Genomic DNA, 16,651 nt, shown 5'->3' on the forward strand with positions numbered 1-16,651 from the left:
TGCGTATGCCACCTTTAAAACTGTCAGAGCCTCTGGATTCCTTTGTACCACATCACAAGGTCACTAAGATTGCAAATAACTGGTTTGAATTTTGGACAGGAAGTATGGAAACAGGAGCCAGTAAAAAGTTTGAAAATTAGCACAAGAGTATTCAAGGAGTCTCAATGAATTAATTTTTATTTCTACAGTTACCCTTTGATCATTGCAAAAAAGATCGATATGGAAGAGAAATAAGAAATGCCTATTTTGGAAGCAACAACCTCCTTCATCACAAGGGAGATTGGCAAACCCAAATTTCCCCTAAAAGTTGGTCAAAGTATTTTGGAATTAAATGCAACTTGTTTCAGAGTATACCACTTACTCCTCCATATAGGAGTGTAGGATATTTTCCAAAATCAAAAATCACTTAGCCATGCACACACCCATAAAGCCACTTAGAAACCAACTGTCAGACTGATACAAAAATTCAGTCACTCACCCATACATTCACTGAGACATCTAATCACTCACTTGTAAAGTCAGTCACTCACCGACTGGATTATCCATACCTGCACTCACATATCCACTGATTCACCAATACACCTTGATATGTATATTTAACACTCATACAATTTTTAATGTCATCAGTGATGTCATCAGTGTTGTCATCCCTGATGCTATCAGTGATGACACTGACCATGTCATGAGTGATGCAATATTTGAAGTCACAAGCAGTGCATTGCAGGGGCACGTTATAGTTAGCTCTAACTATAAAGGCAGAATTTCACTACTTTTGTACGAGTGAAACCTGAGCCTAACTATAACGTCCCTGTAACCTGTTTTTTTCTTTGAATTACTAAGGTTTTATCTATTCTATTTCCTAACTATAATGTTCCTGTAAACTTTTTTTTTTAAAAATTAATATCTAAGTTTTTTTAAATGCTAATTCCTAACTATAACGTCCCTGTAACCTTTGCTTTTTCCAGCAAATTTCTATGTTTTTTAAGTAGTAATGTCATTCGAAGAGTGGTAGTGAAAGGGGTGGGGCCTCTGACCAGGTATCAGGAATCCCACTGTGTAGGACTTACAAAAAGTACTTGGAGGGCTTCTGGGCCCCTAAGGTACCTCAGCATCCAAGAGGACTTCATTCCCCAACCACTAGTGCACCAGGAGATGCGTTTGCAGAGTGGTGGAGCATGTCCACCAAAGATCTCTTAGCAGTCCAGCTGTATGGGACTTTGGAGGTATTAGGAAGGGTCGTTTACCCCCAAGGACCCTCAGCAGCCAAGGGGATCTCATCTGTCAAATAGTAGTGCACCAGGAGGTGTGTTTGCAGAGTGGTAGAGAAAGGGGGAAGGCCACAAAAACCTCTCAGCCATCCCGCACAGTGCGTCTTACTGAAGGTAACAGGAGGGGTAGTTGGTCTCATACAGCGTGACTGGTTAGAGGCCTTTGAAGGCCACGCCCCCTTTCTCCACCACTCCGTAAATACACCTCCTGATGCACTGAATGTTGGGAGATGAAGTCCCATTTGCTCCAGAGGGTCCTTGGGGGCCAACAAACCCTCCTGTTACCTCCAGTAAGACACACACAGCAGGGTTGATGCAAGGTCTTCAGAGGCCAAGTCCCCTTTCTTCATCACTCTGCAAACATGCTCATGTTGGGGTCCGTGGGGGGAGCATGAAGGCCCCCTCAGTCCCTGTTGACTCCCTGTACTCTACGGGAGCCAGCATAGCTTTTGGACAAAGGGAGTTGCTGAACATGCAGCTCCCTCTGTCTGCTTCACTTTGTGCAAGCATGCGTATTTTACATGCTCTTGCTTGCATGAAGTGGAGCAGAGTTTGCTATGGCTTTGCGGGAGCAGTGCTCATGGCAAGCTATATTAAACTGTAATGTCTTGGGGTCGGGCACCCCGGGACATTCCAGGAGCCGGCTCTGGGGAGTTGGCAGTCCCCCAGCCATCTATGGCTCCAGAAGGGGGGCTGAGCTCCCCCCTACCTTCTTTAATTGTAGGTGGTGGTTCCCTGGGGAGCAGGGGAGGCTATACAGGCCTTCCCGCAGTTTTTTAACAAAGAAACCCTGGGGAGGTAGTTATCCTAGGGCATTAGTAAGCCCTATGGGGGTAGCCCCTTTCGGCCCCTCTTATATTGACAAATGCTCCGGAGACCTGGCCCACCCTGGAGCTGATGACAAACAAAGTACAGGAGCCCACACTTCCTTTTTAAAAACATTGTGGCCAAATTTGCAGATCCCACTAACATAAAATAAAGTTTTTTTTGGACCCTGCGGGGTCCCAGTGCGACACCTCCAAGAGGCCTAGGGCGTCAGGGTTCTTCTACCCTGCTCCCTTTTCTTTTCTTTTTTACATTTTTTGTGGGATTTGGCTCAACTGAGTCTCAAGATGGCTACCAACGCTTCCTGGTTGAAGTATTGGCAGCCAATCGAATTTCAGTAGGGTTTCAGTAGGGTTTTGGTCTCCCAGATATCTATATTTTTAAAATGTAAATATCTCTGAAATTACTGGGCTGATTTACACTAATTTATGGAAAGCATGCTTTTTGTACTCACATTTAGATTTCTGCCACATTTTGTGTAATTCCGTCGAGTGGTACAATCTGTAGTCATGTTTCAATAAATGAAAAATCCACATAGGCATAACATAGGGAAAATGCTTGATGACACAATTTCCACGCCGACCTTAACTTTACAAGCTCCCAAAAGTCCATAAAAATGGGCACGACCCTCCATTCCGACCGATTGTTTTAGGAAGTGGGTCAGTGCTTGAACCTGCTGACAGATTCATTGACAGATTCCTACAACAGTTTGTGCAATCATGGCACACCATCATACAGGATACTTCGAATTGCATCACGAAGCTTGAGAATGTGACCTTAATATCGATATTGTTGCGCTATATACATCCATGGCACATTCTGAAGGACTTGAGGCTTTTAAGTGGTCTTTACTTAGACGGGATACCATTGGAACCAACACAATCTTTCTGCTTCAATTATTACACTTTTGTCTTCACCACAGCTATTTAGAATGGAATAATAATTTCTATTTACAACTGAGTGGGACACCGATGGGAATCGTGAGGTGCCTCATCGTATGCCAATACATTAATGGCGAAATTTGAGGCAGATTACATATTTGCACAACTAGAGTGGACCAAGCATTTACTTTTTTTCTGCCGCTATATTGATGACATGTTTTTGATATGGACTGGGTCAGAAGCAAGACTTGCAGAGAATATTGGTCATCTTAATTCTAAAAATCCCAGGATTCAATTTACTTACACCATGAGCAAAAGAGCAGTTTGTACCAAAATACAAGCATTTATCCACCAACTCTAAAGAAGAATCTTCCATATTCTCAGTTTTTACAAGTACGGCGACTAGTCTCAGACAATATGCAATGCCAAACTACAATTCTAGATTTGAAAACAAAATATGAAAATCGAGGATACCCTAGTGAGCTTCTTGACACTCAAGCACAAAGAGCACTATCAAAAACACGTGGGGATTTACTCAAGAAAAAACAGAAAATAGAAACCAAAACGTATGGTGTTCTTTCCCAAATTTTCAACCAATTCATTAAAGATTCATAATCATAACATCATCATAAGAAGATGGGAGCTTCTTCAGCAAGAGCCAGATTTTAGAAACATCTTCGCATCTAAACCTTTAATTGCTTACAGAAGATCTAGAAATATCAAGGAATTGTTGGCCACCAAAACCACCCCTAACAGAATAGTTAATATCGGAATGTGCAAATGTCGGACCTGCATACATTGCAATAACGTTATCACGGGAAATATCACTCATCCACATACAGGTGAAAGTATCAAGCTATTTTTTACAGGGGACTGTAATTCCAACAATGTAGTCTACGCAATCAAGTGCCCTTGCTGCATGCATTATGTTGGCAAGACAGAAAGGAAACCGAAGATTCAGATTTCTGAACATAAAAGTCGAATACGCAACAAAAGCACTACATCTTGCTTGGCAACGCATTGGGATGAAAGTCACCATAATATTATGCAGATCAAATTCCAGATTATTGAGTTAGTAGAGGAGCACCCTGGATTGGACATTAATAAACGTTTGTTGCAAAGGGAGATATTCTGGATGAAGCATTTGGACACCCTCAATCAACGTGAGCTTAATGACTGACTCGAGATGAGTTGCTTTCTTTATGAGAAACATGGTTTCATGGTCATTTAGTGATTCCCAATTGCTTTCACGCATGGTAGAACTTTTAAGAAGTCATATTTCCTTGGTATTTTTCTTTTTCTATAGCACAGAACACTGAGGATACTGGGGTCATTTATCATTCACATTTTTATTCATGTATTGTCTTTTTGTCCTTTTTTCATCATTATTATCTTTGTTTGTTCAGTTTTCCCCGCCCTGAGGTGCTTTTTTCAGAGTAGGCCTGATAATGGTTGCTTAGATCACGATTGTGAGAGAAGTGTGTTTAGGCACACAAGGATCTCTTTATGTATCTACTTTATGCAAATTTCACAGATCTGCGATTAGTTTTTTATATGTGCTGGATTTTTGGATTATCGCCAATAGATGGTGTAGCAATGGGTTACATAATTGAGTTGATGCAATGCACCGGTATGAGGACATTCTACATTCCATTGAAATAGCCCATTTAGGAGGTGAGTTGTCCAAAAACATCTTGTACTTTTCCTTGTTAGCATTTTTTATTCATCTACTATCGGTAGCACACACCGCTATAAGATGGCCGCTTTCGACCAACATTATAGTGACTTGAGTCCTGTAAAAGCTGGTATGAGCACACTTGAGTGGCTGTGTCAGCAGTGAGCCTCTGGTTTAATTTAATACAAGGTTTCAGTTAGATTATCGTAATCGAATGTTGAGGTTTCCTCGATAGAACAACTAACACTGTAGTTTCTTAGAGTGAAGCGTATTCAGAGTGACACTCCACAATGGCGCTGATGGTGATACACTAGCACACCCCCGTCACGTGATGGGGTCAGTTTCCTTATTAACAGCAAGGTTGCGTTTGAGAACTAACCACGTTTTCTTCAAGAGGAGTTTGGTGTCAGTTAGCCCGATAAGTGACTCAGGGAGTTAGTTTTGGTTAACCTCGGCAGCATTGTTAACAGGGTGATTTATACCACTGTTCTTCTCGTTACTGGGGAATAGCTCTTGGATATAGAAGACTTTATGTCAGGGTAAGTGGCTGCTTGCTTTTTATTGTGATCACACTTGGTTTTCTACTAAGGGTTATGGCATCACATTCAGGATGCGCTGCAATTTGGTTGTGAATATCAGGGTGATTTGTACTATCGTTTACTTTGTTTGCAGAGGAAAAGTGTTTTCTGGTGTTGATGCTGACGATAATTATCATGCCAGGTTTGGGATAGTTGCATTTATATTCTGTGCTCTGTCTCTAGAAGGTATGAGTGTTTTCAATTTTTTTATAGCTGCGTGATTTGAGCAATCACTGTTTGAATTAATGAAGGATTCTCTTTTGGATTCATTTTGCAGCTTACTCCATGATAGTGGGTCAACTTGATAGTGGGTCAGCTTTACTCTTACGTTAAGAATCATAACTAGCAATGCATCAAGTGAGTATGGTTTTTCGCATATTGAAGCGTCATGACTCATGAGGATGACTGGTCTCTTGTTCCCTTTTTTTTTTTTTTCTTTCTTGTTCATGCTTGCCCTGTTTCTTGTGTTTCACTGCACATTCACTAACTGTGGATACTTCTTGTGAAAATGGTTTACTTATAAACTCAAAATATGTTGGACGCTTTAAGGAATGAGCTTCTTATGTTATATGTGAGTGGGAGGGTAGGCCGGTTATTGATCCTCTTTATGTACATTGTAATGTAATGTAAATTTTTGTTTTTCAGAGGTTCCCGAAATGCATTGGGCTATGGTAATTTTTTTTTGATCACCTTGAAATGACATTGCTTTTTAATAGTTTTTCATTGCCACAGCATTAACAATACAGTAATTTGTATGTACTTGTATTTCAAATCATAGATGATTCTCACGGTTGAAATTTAATGTAACAATGATTAAATAATCTTGAAGAGAAAATAATTGAATGCTATGTTTTCATGATTTATGGATTGTATATCATTTAAAGTTGTGCGCACCTGTGTCCAGCAGGCCGGTTGGCTGCTGGCCCCTATCTTGAAAATGCTTTTTGAGACGCGATGCCCCATTTTTTCTCAGGCCTCCATTCTTGATGGATCACCCCGAAACTTTCAACAAAGCTGCTGAACTAAAGAGGGGAAGTTTTGTGAAAAATCTCTGACGATTCATCAAGCAATCAAAACAAACAACACTTTTTGTATGGAAACTTTGGTCCTAACTATAACTACCTACTGGTGACTGCCAGTAGGAAAGTTTTAATATATTGTATAAGTATTGTCATTTTTCATTTAACAGAGTGTGAGATGTAGTGTCCTGTAAGTTAGAAATTTTGGAAACCTTTTGGCTCCTGGTGGGCTCTGTAGAGCTGTGGTGTAAGTGTTAGAGTGGCATGCACTGAAGGCTGATTTAGAATGTTGAGTTTGCAGTTACATGCAGATGAATAAAGATGTGTAATACTAATGTCCTTGCGTGGCATAGTAATTGGTGTGTACCCAGTTTGTGAAGGACACTACAACACTCTCCGCCCCTCCTCTTCAAGCAATAAATAAAATGGCCTGTGTGACCTGGGGCACTTGTTGACAGTGACCTTATACAGCCTTTTTTAGCTCATTGTACTGTCACTGTACTGTGATCCTTGTCTAATGCTCAAACTGTCTGCATTGTCTGTCACTGCATTTCAAAAGACTTTGCACACTGTGTAGTGAAAATACTTTCTTAGTATTAACTTAGGCCATTTCAGAATGATGTAATTGTTCCAATTTGTATACATTCACAACTCTTTATAACATCCGCTTCGCTGGAAAAACATTGAAATATGAGAGTGCAAAGTGTGGGAGCGCATTGTCCCTGCTGGATATTTTCTTTTGCAGTTACAATGACATTTCTTATGAGGTGAATTCCACGATCCAGATTTGCATCTCTGTGTGAAGGAGCTGTGGAGGATTGTAGGTTTATTCTGAATTATGGCCTGATTATGAGTTCGGCCTTTATTGGAGTTGCAGTGATGGTCAGGGACTGCCGCCCCAGTGGTCCGACTGCATATTACAAGTGCAACAGTTGGACCATTTAGAGACTGCCGCAACTGCCAGGGAATCACGTTCCCTGTGCTGGTGTGGCGGTCAGGGGCCGCAAAATGCTTGTTGGTGCTGCTGCGGCACTGCCAAGCATATTCTGAGTTTCCCCACTGCTAGCCTTTTTATGGCAGTGAGCCTGATATGAAAAGGCTGGTGGTGGGGAAACAAAGGGGCCCTATATGGCCCCCTGTTGATCCTGTACAATGGGATGCATGCAGGGGCACAGATAGTGCGCCCCCCTGTGCACATGCACACCCAGTCCCTGCACAGCCCATGCCATGCAGGAACTTGCTTTGGCGTGCCCACTGCCGTGCCTTTTTAAAAGGCACTGCCTGCCAGACCAGGAGAAAACTCTTAATCTGGCGGGCAGCTGGCAGTCGACTTTGGCGGTGTGGGAGCGGATCTTGGTGTGCTGCCCACACTCCCACACTGCCAAAGTCCTAATCAGCCCCTTAGTCTGTTTTCTGGACAGTTGCCTGATAAACAATGTGTGTGTTGTATTTTAACATATAATAGTTCCTTTGGATCATGCAGCCAATGTAAAAGAAAGCAGGAGCAGTGAAAAATATCCATAAACCCGGTAACAATAGGGTAACTCAGTGGAATAGTGTCTTTGATGAAGACAGTTTTCTGTTGTGCATAGCTTGAAATGATAACAGACTGTACTCAATCTTCTAATCTTTGTGCGGTGACTGCTCACCACTGAGTAGAGTAAATAGCAACCTTTGTTTTGTAGATGGCGCAAGTTATTTTGCTTATTAGCCATATGATTTTTCATATGTTGCTCAGTCTCCGGTGAGTGAAACTCTTTGTTTGTAAATGCAAAGGTGCAGCTGTATATGTATGTATGTGTGTTTGTTAGATCACTGGTAAGTAGATCCACCTTTTGAAGCCTATCATGCCATTTTAGAGTACAGGCATTTTACTAACTCTACTGATGAAGATTGTATTATTCTATCAGCAATACTGCCTGACCATGTGAGTTTGATGCCTTCTGTCTAGTTCCTGATCATAGGATTTCTTTGTAAATGAGTGGGAGCACTGAGGCTATATGAAATTTTGGCTTTGGCATCTATGTCCCGGGATAATGATGTTTGTATAACCTTTGACTTGTTCACCCTACCCTTTCCATGTAGAATCTCAGTTGTAACAGATGGCTCTTAACCTCCTTGGAAGGGACTGGATGGGAATGTTAAGTAAAGAAAGATGCTTTTGAAAAATGATATGCTGAAATGACTTTGCATACCTTTGTTTAAGGCCTCAAATACACATTGTTGTAACCCACATTTAATGGAAATTACATTGCAAAGTCCACGGTTTTCTCTCCATTTCAAGACCCAGTAGCAAAGGTAAAACGTGCTTGTCACAACACAATGATGCCCCTTCTAAACCTATGAACTGTTTAATAAATGCATATGTATATTGTGTATATGGCCCATTTTACCCTGTTTGTTTTCCAATATCAATAAGGAAGAACCATGCCAGTACAAATATTCCTAAAAGGACTTGAGGCCCATTCACTCCACTACAAAGAAATTTCAACCCACAACGTTGAACGTTCATCATCCAGCACTGGCAATAAATACCCACTACACCTCTGTGCACACATAATCACATCCCTCGGTGATCCGGGCACTAACACTAAAATGTTACACTAAATTGAGCAAAAATGATAAGATTCAACAAAATAAAATGTTTCTCCCCATTGAATATTATTTCATCAAAATTGTTATATGTTGAAAGAGTGATGGAAAAAGGTGCACATTTATTAGATAAAATCCTTTCTGACAAGCAATGTATGGAGAATGTTTTCACAATGCCATTAAAAATTAGTACTTTTGATCTCCTAATTGAAATGTCTCAATATGAGGATTTTTTCTCAGATTGAAGTTGTTGCAAAGCAAACATTGGTCTGTTAGAAGCTTCCTTTACTAGGCACTTTCTGTCTCTGTTTCTGATAGACCTTTTCCTGCATCAATGAATGCTGATACTAAATGCTCAACCCACAAAAGACGCCAGAATGGGCGACTGACTTCACTTCAAGTCATCTCTAACTGTTTGTACCCAGGGATGTGCTGCTCTGTGTTATTATGAAGACAGACTGTAGAGAAAAAGTTCCTTTTCTGATCAGTATTTGCCAAGATTTGAGAGGCTTACCCAGGGTACACTGTTGAAGCAGCAATGGTTGTATTGGTCTTGCAATAGTAGATTTATGACACAATTGCCAGTATCAAACTGCATATATACGCCTCCACATTCTTAACTACCACCATGTAATTTAGTTAAGCATACACAGGGAAGTATAGATTTAATTCCTTAACTCTACTTCTACTATTTGTTGGTATTTGATCAAACGTAGTCAATATAAGTTAAAATTTACATGGAAACTTCATTATTATGTAGAACTCCACTGAAGCCCTCATACTATTGCAAATTCACAGAATGTGATTTGTCACACCTCTATTTTATTTTCTGTCTGCTTCTGTCCTACCGCACACCATGATCTCCCTGCTCCTGCTCCCAGCCAAAGTATAAGAAAAAGTGATCACCCAACAACTGTCCTTACATCTGTAATGGAACTGCCTATTCAACTCCACACAATCCGGATTCTACAGCAACCACAGCACGGAGAGAGCTAATCTCGGCTACTGACGACATCCAAGGCGTACTCGCCTGAGGAGAGACTGTGGCTCTGATCTTCCTAGACCTCTTGTCAGCCTTCAATATGATCTCCCACCACACACTCATTTCAAGGCTGCACAAAATAGGCATCCACAGAGCCACTCTCAGATGGATCACCTCTTTACTCACCGGAAGAACGTAAAAAGTCTGTCTCCCTCACTTCACCTCCGAACCCAAGGAAAACATTTGTGAAAAACCCCAAGGATTCTCACTCAGCCCACCCTCTTCAACACTTATATAACACCTCTGGCCAACATCGACAAAAACACACAGACTGAACATCATATTCTACGACGATGACACACAACTTATTCCCACAAAAGACACCAGCAAGACCAACTTACACAACTACAAGACATACGTTGCCAAATGGATGAAGGGCAACTGCCAAAAGCTCAACACAGACAAGACAGAAGTACTAATTTTGGGAATAAAACTCCCTTGAGGGTGCATCCTCGTGGGCCTCAGAACTCTGACCTAATCTTATTCCCACTGACCAGGCTAGGAATCTAGGCATCATTCTGGACAAAAAAGCTAACCATGATGACTCAGGTCAAATCCGTCTTCTTCTCCTGATTTCTCATCCACTGTATGCTTCATAAGATATTCAAATGGTTAGCATACAGCCCAAGACACACCAACACCTAGGCCCTCATTACCAGCCGACTGGACAAAGGCAACGCTCTGTACACAGGGATTGCAGCTCACCTCCTCTGATGACTACAGACCATATAGAATGCTGCAACCAGATTCATCCTGGGCCTCCCTGGCAGAACCCACGTCACCCCTACCTCATGGACCTCCACTGGCTCCCTGTGCTGAAAAGATGCCAGTTCAAGCTCCTGGCCCATGCATACACGGCCCTGCACAACTGTGGACTCCCTACATAATCCACAGCCAGAACTTACAACAGCCATCAGACACCTCCACTCTGCATCCCTTTCTCTAACCCTCACCCCACCGCATGCAATGTAACAGATGCAGAGGATGCTTCTTCTCCTACCTAGCAGCGAAGACATGGAACAAGCTACCCTTTCATCTATTGACATCCCCATCTCTTCCAGAGTTCTGAAAGTCCCTGAAGACCTGGCTGTTTGACTAATAAACTGGACCCTGCTAGCACCTGGATAGCCTCATGGGTGACAAATAGTGCTCTACAAATCTATTGATTGATTTATTGATTGAACACATCACACAAAGCGTCATTGGAGGGCAGGTGTGCAGAGTGCTTTGTAGCAACTTTAGAAGAACTCCTTTGCACATAAGTATTCATCCCTGTCCAATGTGCACTCGTGCTCAAACAGGCAAAATGACAACCATTTAAATTCTGCACAGTGAGAAAGTGTCTGCTTTTGCATGCTCACTCTCATTTGCTGTGAACGTCTGCGACTGGTTTCTTAAATCTATGTCCTTTGGTGGTATTGTCCCGCCCCCAGTTTATGTGCTCTGATCTCTCAAACATGGTAACATTGTTGAATCCATAATTGGCATATTTAACTAAGACCATAATATAAGTGTAATAAGAAAATACAGCAACACCATAGAAAGTAAAATGTTATCTGTGGATCGCAGCACCTATAGTGTGTTTCACTAGGCTTCAGGCCTACAAGTGTAGCCTGCCTGCTACAGCTTTTACATCTGCAGGTAGACTGGCATAATGAATCCTTTTAACAGGAGATAACCCCTTCTTTTAAATATTAAGTATAACACCTCTAAGTAGGCCTTGAATGCCACAAGGTAGCATTGCTGATACTTCAAAGTGAAACATTTAAGAATTTAATGTTTACATGTTTCAACAGTGACCACCTCCAGAAGCTGTGTTTACTGTTATAGCAGGTTCCATGGAGAAAAAGCGTAAGTGCTATTAATCTTTTAATCCCCTATCTTGGGTTTAGAAAAAGATACACAAACAGTTCAACCACTGCTTTTAATATTTATCAAAACTCCAATTCAATGGTGAAGCAGGATGTTTTATAAATATGTGGGAAAATTATCTAAAAAAAGCTTTACTTTCCTTGTCTTGTGCCCTTGCAGGCTAAATTTACATTGGCCTGCCTGCAGTTGGCCGGTCGGTTCCATTTTGATAAGGTGTGAAAGACTGCTCTCATACCAGTGACAGTTGTTTGAACTGAGCTGGATGGCTCAGGGGAGGAATATGACTCAGCTTAATCCAAACAGGGCAGGTTTAAGAGTGTCCATGAACTGCACTAGTTTAAAAGGGACCTGGGAGAGATTTGTCATTTTATATTTTAGTAATAAGGGGATTCTGGAGAAGTGGGGGTCTTTTGATCACATCACACGCTTTAGCCTCCTGGCTTTAGTTTCAGCGGAGGAGGGAGCTATCCTCAGTACCATTGTGTGTAGTGGTTGAGTGGGAGGGCACTGCTCATCACCTTACACACTCACTTAGGAAGGTTACAAGCTCCCTCCGCGTGTAGAAAGATTTTGCCAACTCAGATTTTACCGAGAATAGTGCACTGTGGGGTAGTTTGCAGTGAGCCAAATGGTGTGGGCTGCAAAAGTGGGAAGAGTTGCCCTTGGGAACATTTTACCCATTGTTCAGGGAGTGTACATGCTCCCACGTCTACCAAGGACTAAGAAATGCATTCCAAGGGTCAGTTAGACGACCCCTTGTGTGGCTGCATGGACTTAAAAATTGATGGAATAATCAGGGAATCAGTTACAACTGGATCTGGACTGGGCCTTGCTTGTGGTCTCTGCTGGAGTGTACCCTGGCCCCTAAGGTGACTAAAAGGTACTACCTCAGAAGGTTGGGCATGAGAAAAATGTTGGACTTTCAAGATGTCCAGAGAATCAGTGGTCCCTTGTGGCAAAAGTGTCTTATTTTGGAGGGAGCTTCCAGATACAGCTTAAGGATTATCCTGCGGAACCATTTTTAGCTCTAAAAAAACAGACTAATTCTGAATGCAGAAATCTTGACTGGATAAACGGTGCCGTTCGTAGTCAGAGGAAGCCTGGTGTGCCCTTGAACTTTGCCGATATTTCCTTTGTCACTATGCGCAGACTGTGGGAGGACTTACCGGACGGGACTGCGAGGACCAGCAGCCCCGTAACTCAGCTCACCTGTCTCCTCTTCCCGCCCTTGTTGAGGTCCGAGCCTACTTAACGACTCACGGCCCCCGCTTCGCGGGATCCGTTCGTAGTCAGAGGAAGCCTGGTGTGCCCTTGAACTTTGCCGATATTTCTTTTGTGCACACGTCTTGGAGCAGAGTGCAGAACTTTGTCACTGTGCGCAGACTGTGGAAGACTTACCGGACGGGACTGCGAGGACCAGCAGCCCCGTAACTCAGCTCAGCTGTCTCCTCTTCCCGCCCCTGTTGATGATTGTATAAGTGTAAACAGGCATCCCGCTACGCGGTCGTGCGCGGTCGCGCGCCGGGTGAAGCCCGGGACAAGGGCGGGACCATTTGTGGCTGTTCGTGGACGGCAGAGGATGGGCCGGGCCCTGTCCCTAATGTTGGGCTTGTTTTAAGTTATTGGGGGGTGTCTTCAGCGTGATACTGTATTTCCTGTTTATTTATATTGGTTTAATAGTTTCACTGTAGTGGGATAATGAACCCCTCCCCGGGGCGTCCAGGTCTCAAGTCTACCTTTAGGGGTTCAGTCTGCGGGACATTAGATACATTTCTAATAAGAGCGTCTTCGTTATTAGCTCATGAAAAATAACTTACGGAGAGGAGACTGTCGTTGGATATTGTTGCCGAAAAACGCTCCTCATTGGGTTCCATTAGACATGCTAATTCCCCTAATCACCCGCCTACAATTACACCTGGCATTTCAGCTGATTCCATGATAGGTAGTACGAGTTTTCATCCTCGACTGAGAAAATATTAGAAACCACGCAAAGGTGTTATCTTATCTCTGAGGAGGAAGTCTTGCCTAGCTGTAGGACTTTACGTTGCCCTAATAGCCTAAATTCATCAGTCCTTCCTACCCCACTATCTCCAGTCCGAACTAGATCGACCTCTGTTACTAAGCAGGGTCTTTCCAAGTCATCCCTCGCTACCACCACGAAGGGGGTTTGCTCTAAAAAGAAAAGGGGGATGGTAAATGATTTGGGAATGTCGTCAAAAAACCGCAAACTCAATCCCCCAAAATGTAAACCTGTAGCACCTGTTAGCCGAAACCAAGGGGAGGCGTTGAACGGAGATCCGCCCAACCCCCTGGCGTCGGCTGACAATATGCTAAATAAGCCGAATGATGATTTCTGGCATTGACTAGATGTAATGTTAAATAAATCTGTCTCACCGATTTATGATAGATTAGATCGTATCGAAAATAGGATCTCTTGCCTTGAATTGGCCCTTGCCTCCCTTCAAACTAGATCTGATTTGCGAGGTAGAGCCAATATAAGTGTTCCGAAATCAACACCTTGTATCCAAGAGGGTCCACTTGTAAACGAAGGGTTAGCCCCTCCAACACAAGTTATCCAGCTATCTTCCAATATATCATCTGGCCAACCTGTCGATGGGGTGCAGGCTAGCCTGTCTGGTGAGATGGATGGGACCGGGATCGGGTCTGGAAGTAAGGTCAATACTACTGGATCAATAGGGCACCGGGGCCTTCAAAATCCAGTACCAGTAGATCGAAGGCAATTTTTAAATCTTCCGCCGGAATCGACCCCTTATGTTGTTGTTCTTACAGGTATCCCCAAATTGACTGACGGGAAAAGGGAGGAGTATCTGGACCTAAAACACAAATGTATCCATTGGCTTAACCAATATAGGCCATTACCAGTGTCGGTTTCAGCAGAAATTATTTTTGCATGCCGGGTAGATTGGGTGGGTCCTAAAGTTAAATCGGTAAAGGGAGACTGCGTTGTTTTAAACTTTAGAGATAGAAGAGCCGTGGAGCATATTTGCGCCTGGCCCATTAATAACTCAGTGTCCCACATTAATTCTTTACCTCTTACATTCTTTTACCCACCCCTATGTCAAAACAGGAGTTGTCAGCGTCCATCTATACCCGGTATTTTTGCTGATAGATTGGATGTAGGTATTCCTCTATTTAACCGGTTTGAAGGTCTGTCGGGCATGGAAGACTGTGATTGACGGTTTACCGTTCCCCAGAGAGAGTTAATTGATATGAATAATATTAAACCTTTGGGAGGACGTGATGATAAACTGGTTACGAAGAAAGTGGGTTCTCCCTCTGACCTGGTGACTACTAATGTTGACACACCAGCTTGGGGAGTGGAGGCCATTCCATCAGTTGCAGGTGAAGATATGGCCCCTGATTTGATAACAGATTCCACCCCTATTAAGAACATACCTACGCCTTTAGGTTCATTGTCTCAGACACATCTTGTCCGTTCTGATCTTACTGGCACTGTCTATTATCTAGCCACCTGGAATATAGCCGGGTGGCATCGAAAATGGGATATTTTGGGCTGGAGGGAGTTTGTCAGCAGTTGTGACTTACTTTGTATGCAGGAAACCTGGTGTAAAGATCAAATTAACATTGATGGGTTTGTTTCCTTTAATCTCCCTGCCCAGGAATCCGTGTCAGGTCGTGCGAAGGGTGGTCTTCTAATTTTATTGTCAATTAAACTCCCGCTGGTTGTTAAGGCTTATGAAACGATTGGATATCACTCTCAAGTGTTGTGGTTACAGCAAGACCATGGCCGCAATGTTATGATTATCAACTATTATAATAACTTATTTAATCAGGCGCGAACATCTGCGGTTATGGATTTAATGGGTGCTCTTGATAAATTATGTTCTGATAATCCCATTAATTTTGATTTTATTTGGGTGGGTGATTTTAATACCCCTCTTTGTCCCCTATCTTTAACAGAGGCCTGCGGGTACGCTGCTGCTGACCGTGTTGATCCGGAGGTCCATTTTCCACACAAACCTTATTGATTGATTGATTGATGTACTTATAGAGCGCAGCTATCACCCTACGGGCATCTTGGCGCTTGCATTGGGAACCCGTCCTGGTTTTTCCCTGTAAGATAACCCGTACTGGGCATCCCCAAGGTGAAAGCCAGGCATCCCGCCGCGGGGGGCCGTTGTGGAGATTAAGCAGGCTTGTTGCCCAGAGCTGCATAGTGTGAACTCATGCTTAGAGTGGGCACCGAAGCGAGAATTATTGAGTCCGTGGACAATTGGGCTCTGGACCCTGCCGCGTCGGGAATCGAACCCAGGTCCCAGGTCTGATCTCTGCTTCAGGGTATGCCTCCTCTAACCAGTGAGCTACACTTCTCTTATGGAGAGATATTGAACTCCGTTATGGCTAAATATGATCTGGCAGTATTACAGAGCGCTACAGATGATCAAGGCAACCTCGTCCCTACTTTTACGGGTAGGGGCGTTGGTACTGTTATTGATCATTTAGTTATTTCAGTGAATATTGCTCCCTTTTGTGGAACTCCGGTGACTTTGGATCTATCTGTTAGCGATCACAACTGTATTATCCTATGCTTGTCCTTATGGGGTTATAGGAAACAGGGGCCTGAAACCACTGTTAATGATGTTGTCCTAAGTAGGCCTAATGGCTATAGGATTAAGTGGACTGCCACTAACTCAGACACGTGCTTGAAAAGAATTGTCACTCTCTGTTTACCGGAGATAAGTTTGTGTCTTGAAGCCAAGGTTGGTCAACGAGGTATTTTACACTGCTTTAGTAAAATTAATGACATCATCAATAAAGTTCTTACCACCTCCAACGTAAAGCGACGTAATCAGAACCATGGGTGGTTTGACAAGGCTTGTACCCGAGGCTCTACAGAAGTTAAAGAAAGCTCTTTCG

The sequence above is a fragment of the Triturus cristatus genome, chromosome 9 (genome assembly GCF_964204655.1).
Source record: "Triturus cristatus chromosome 9, aTriCri1.1, whole genome shotgun sequence".
In the NCBI taxonomy this organism is placed as follows: Eukaryota; Metazoa; Chordata; class Amphibia; order Caudata; family Salamandridae; genus Triturus; species Triturus cristatus.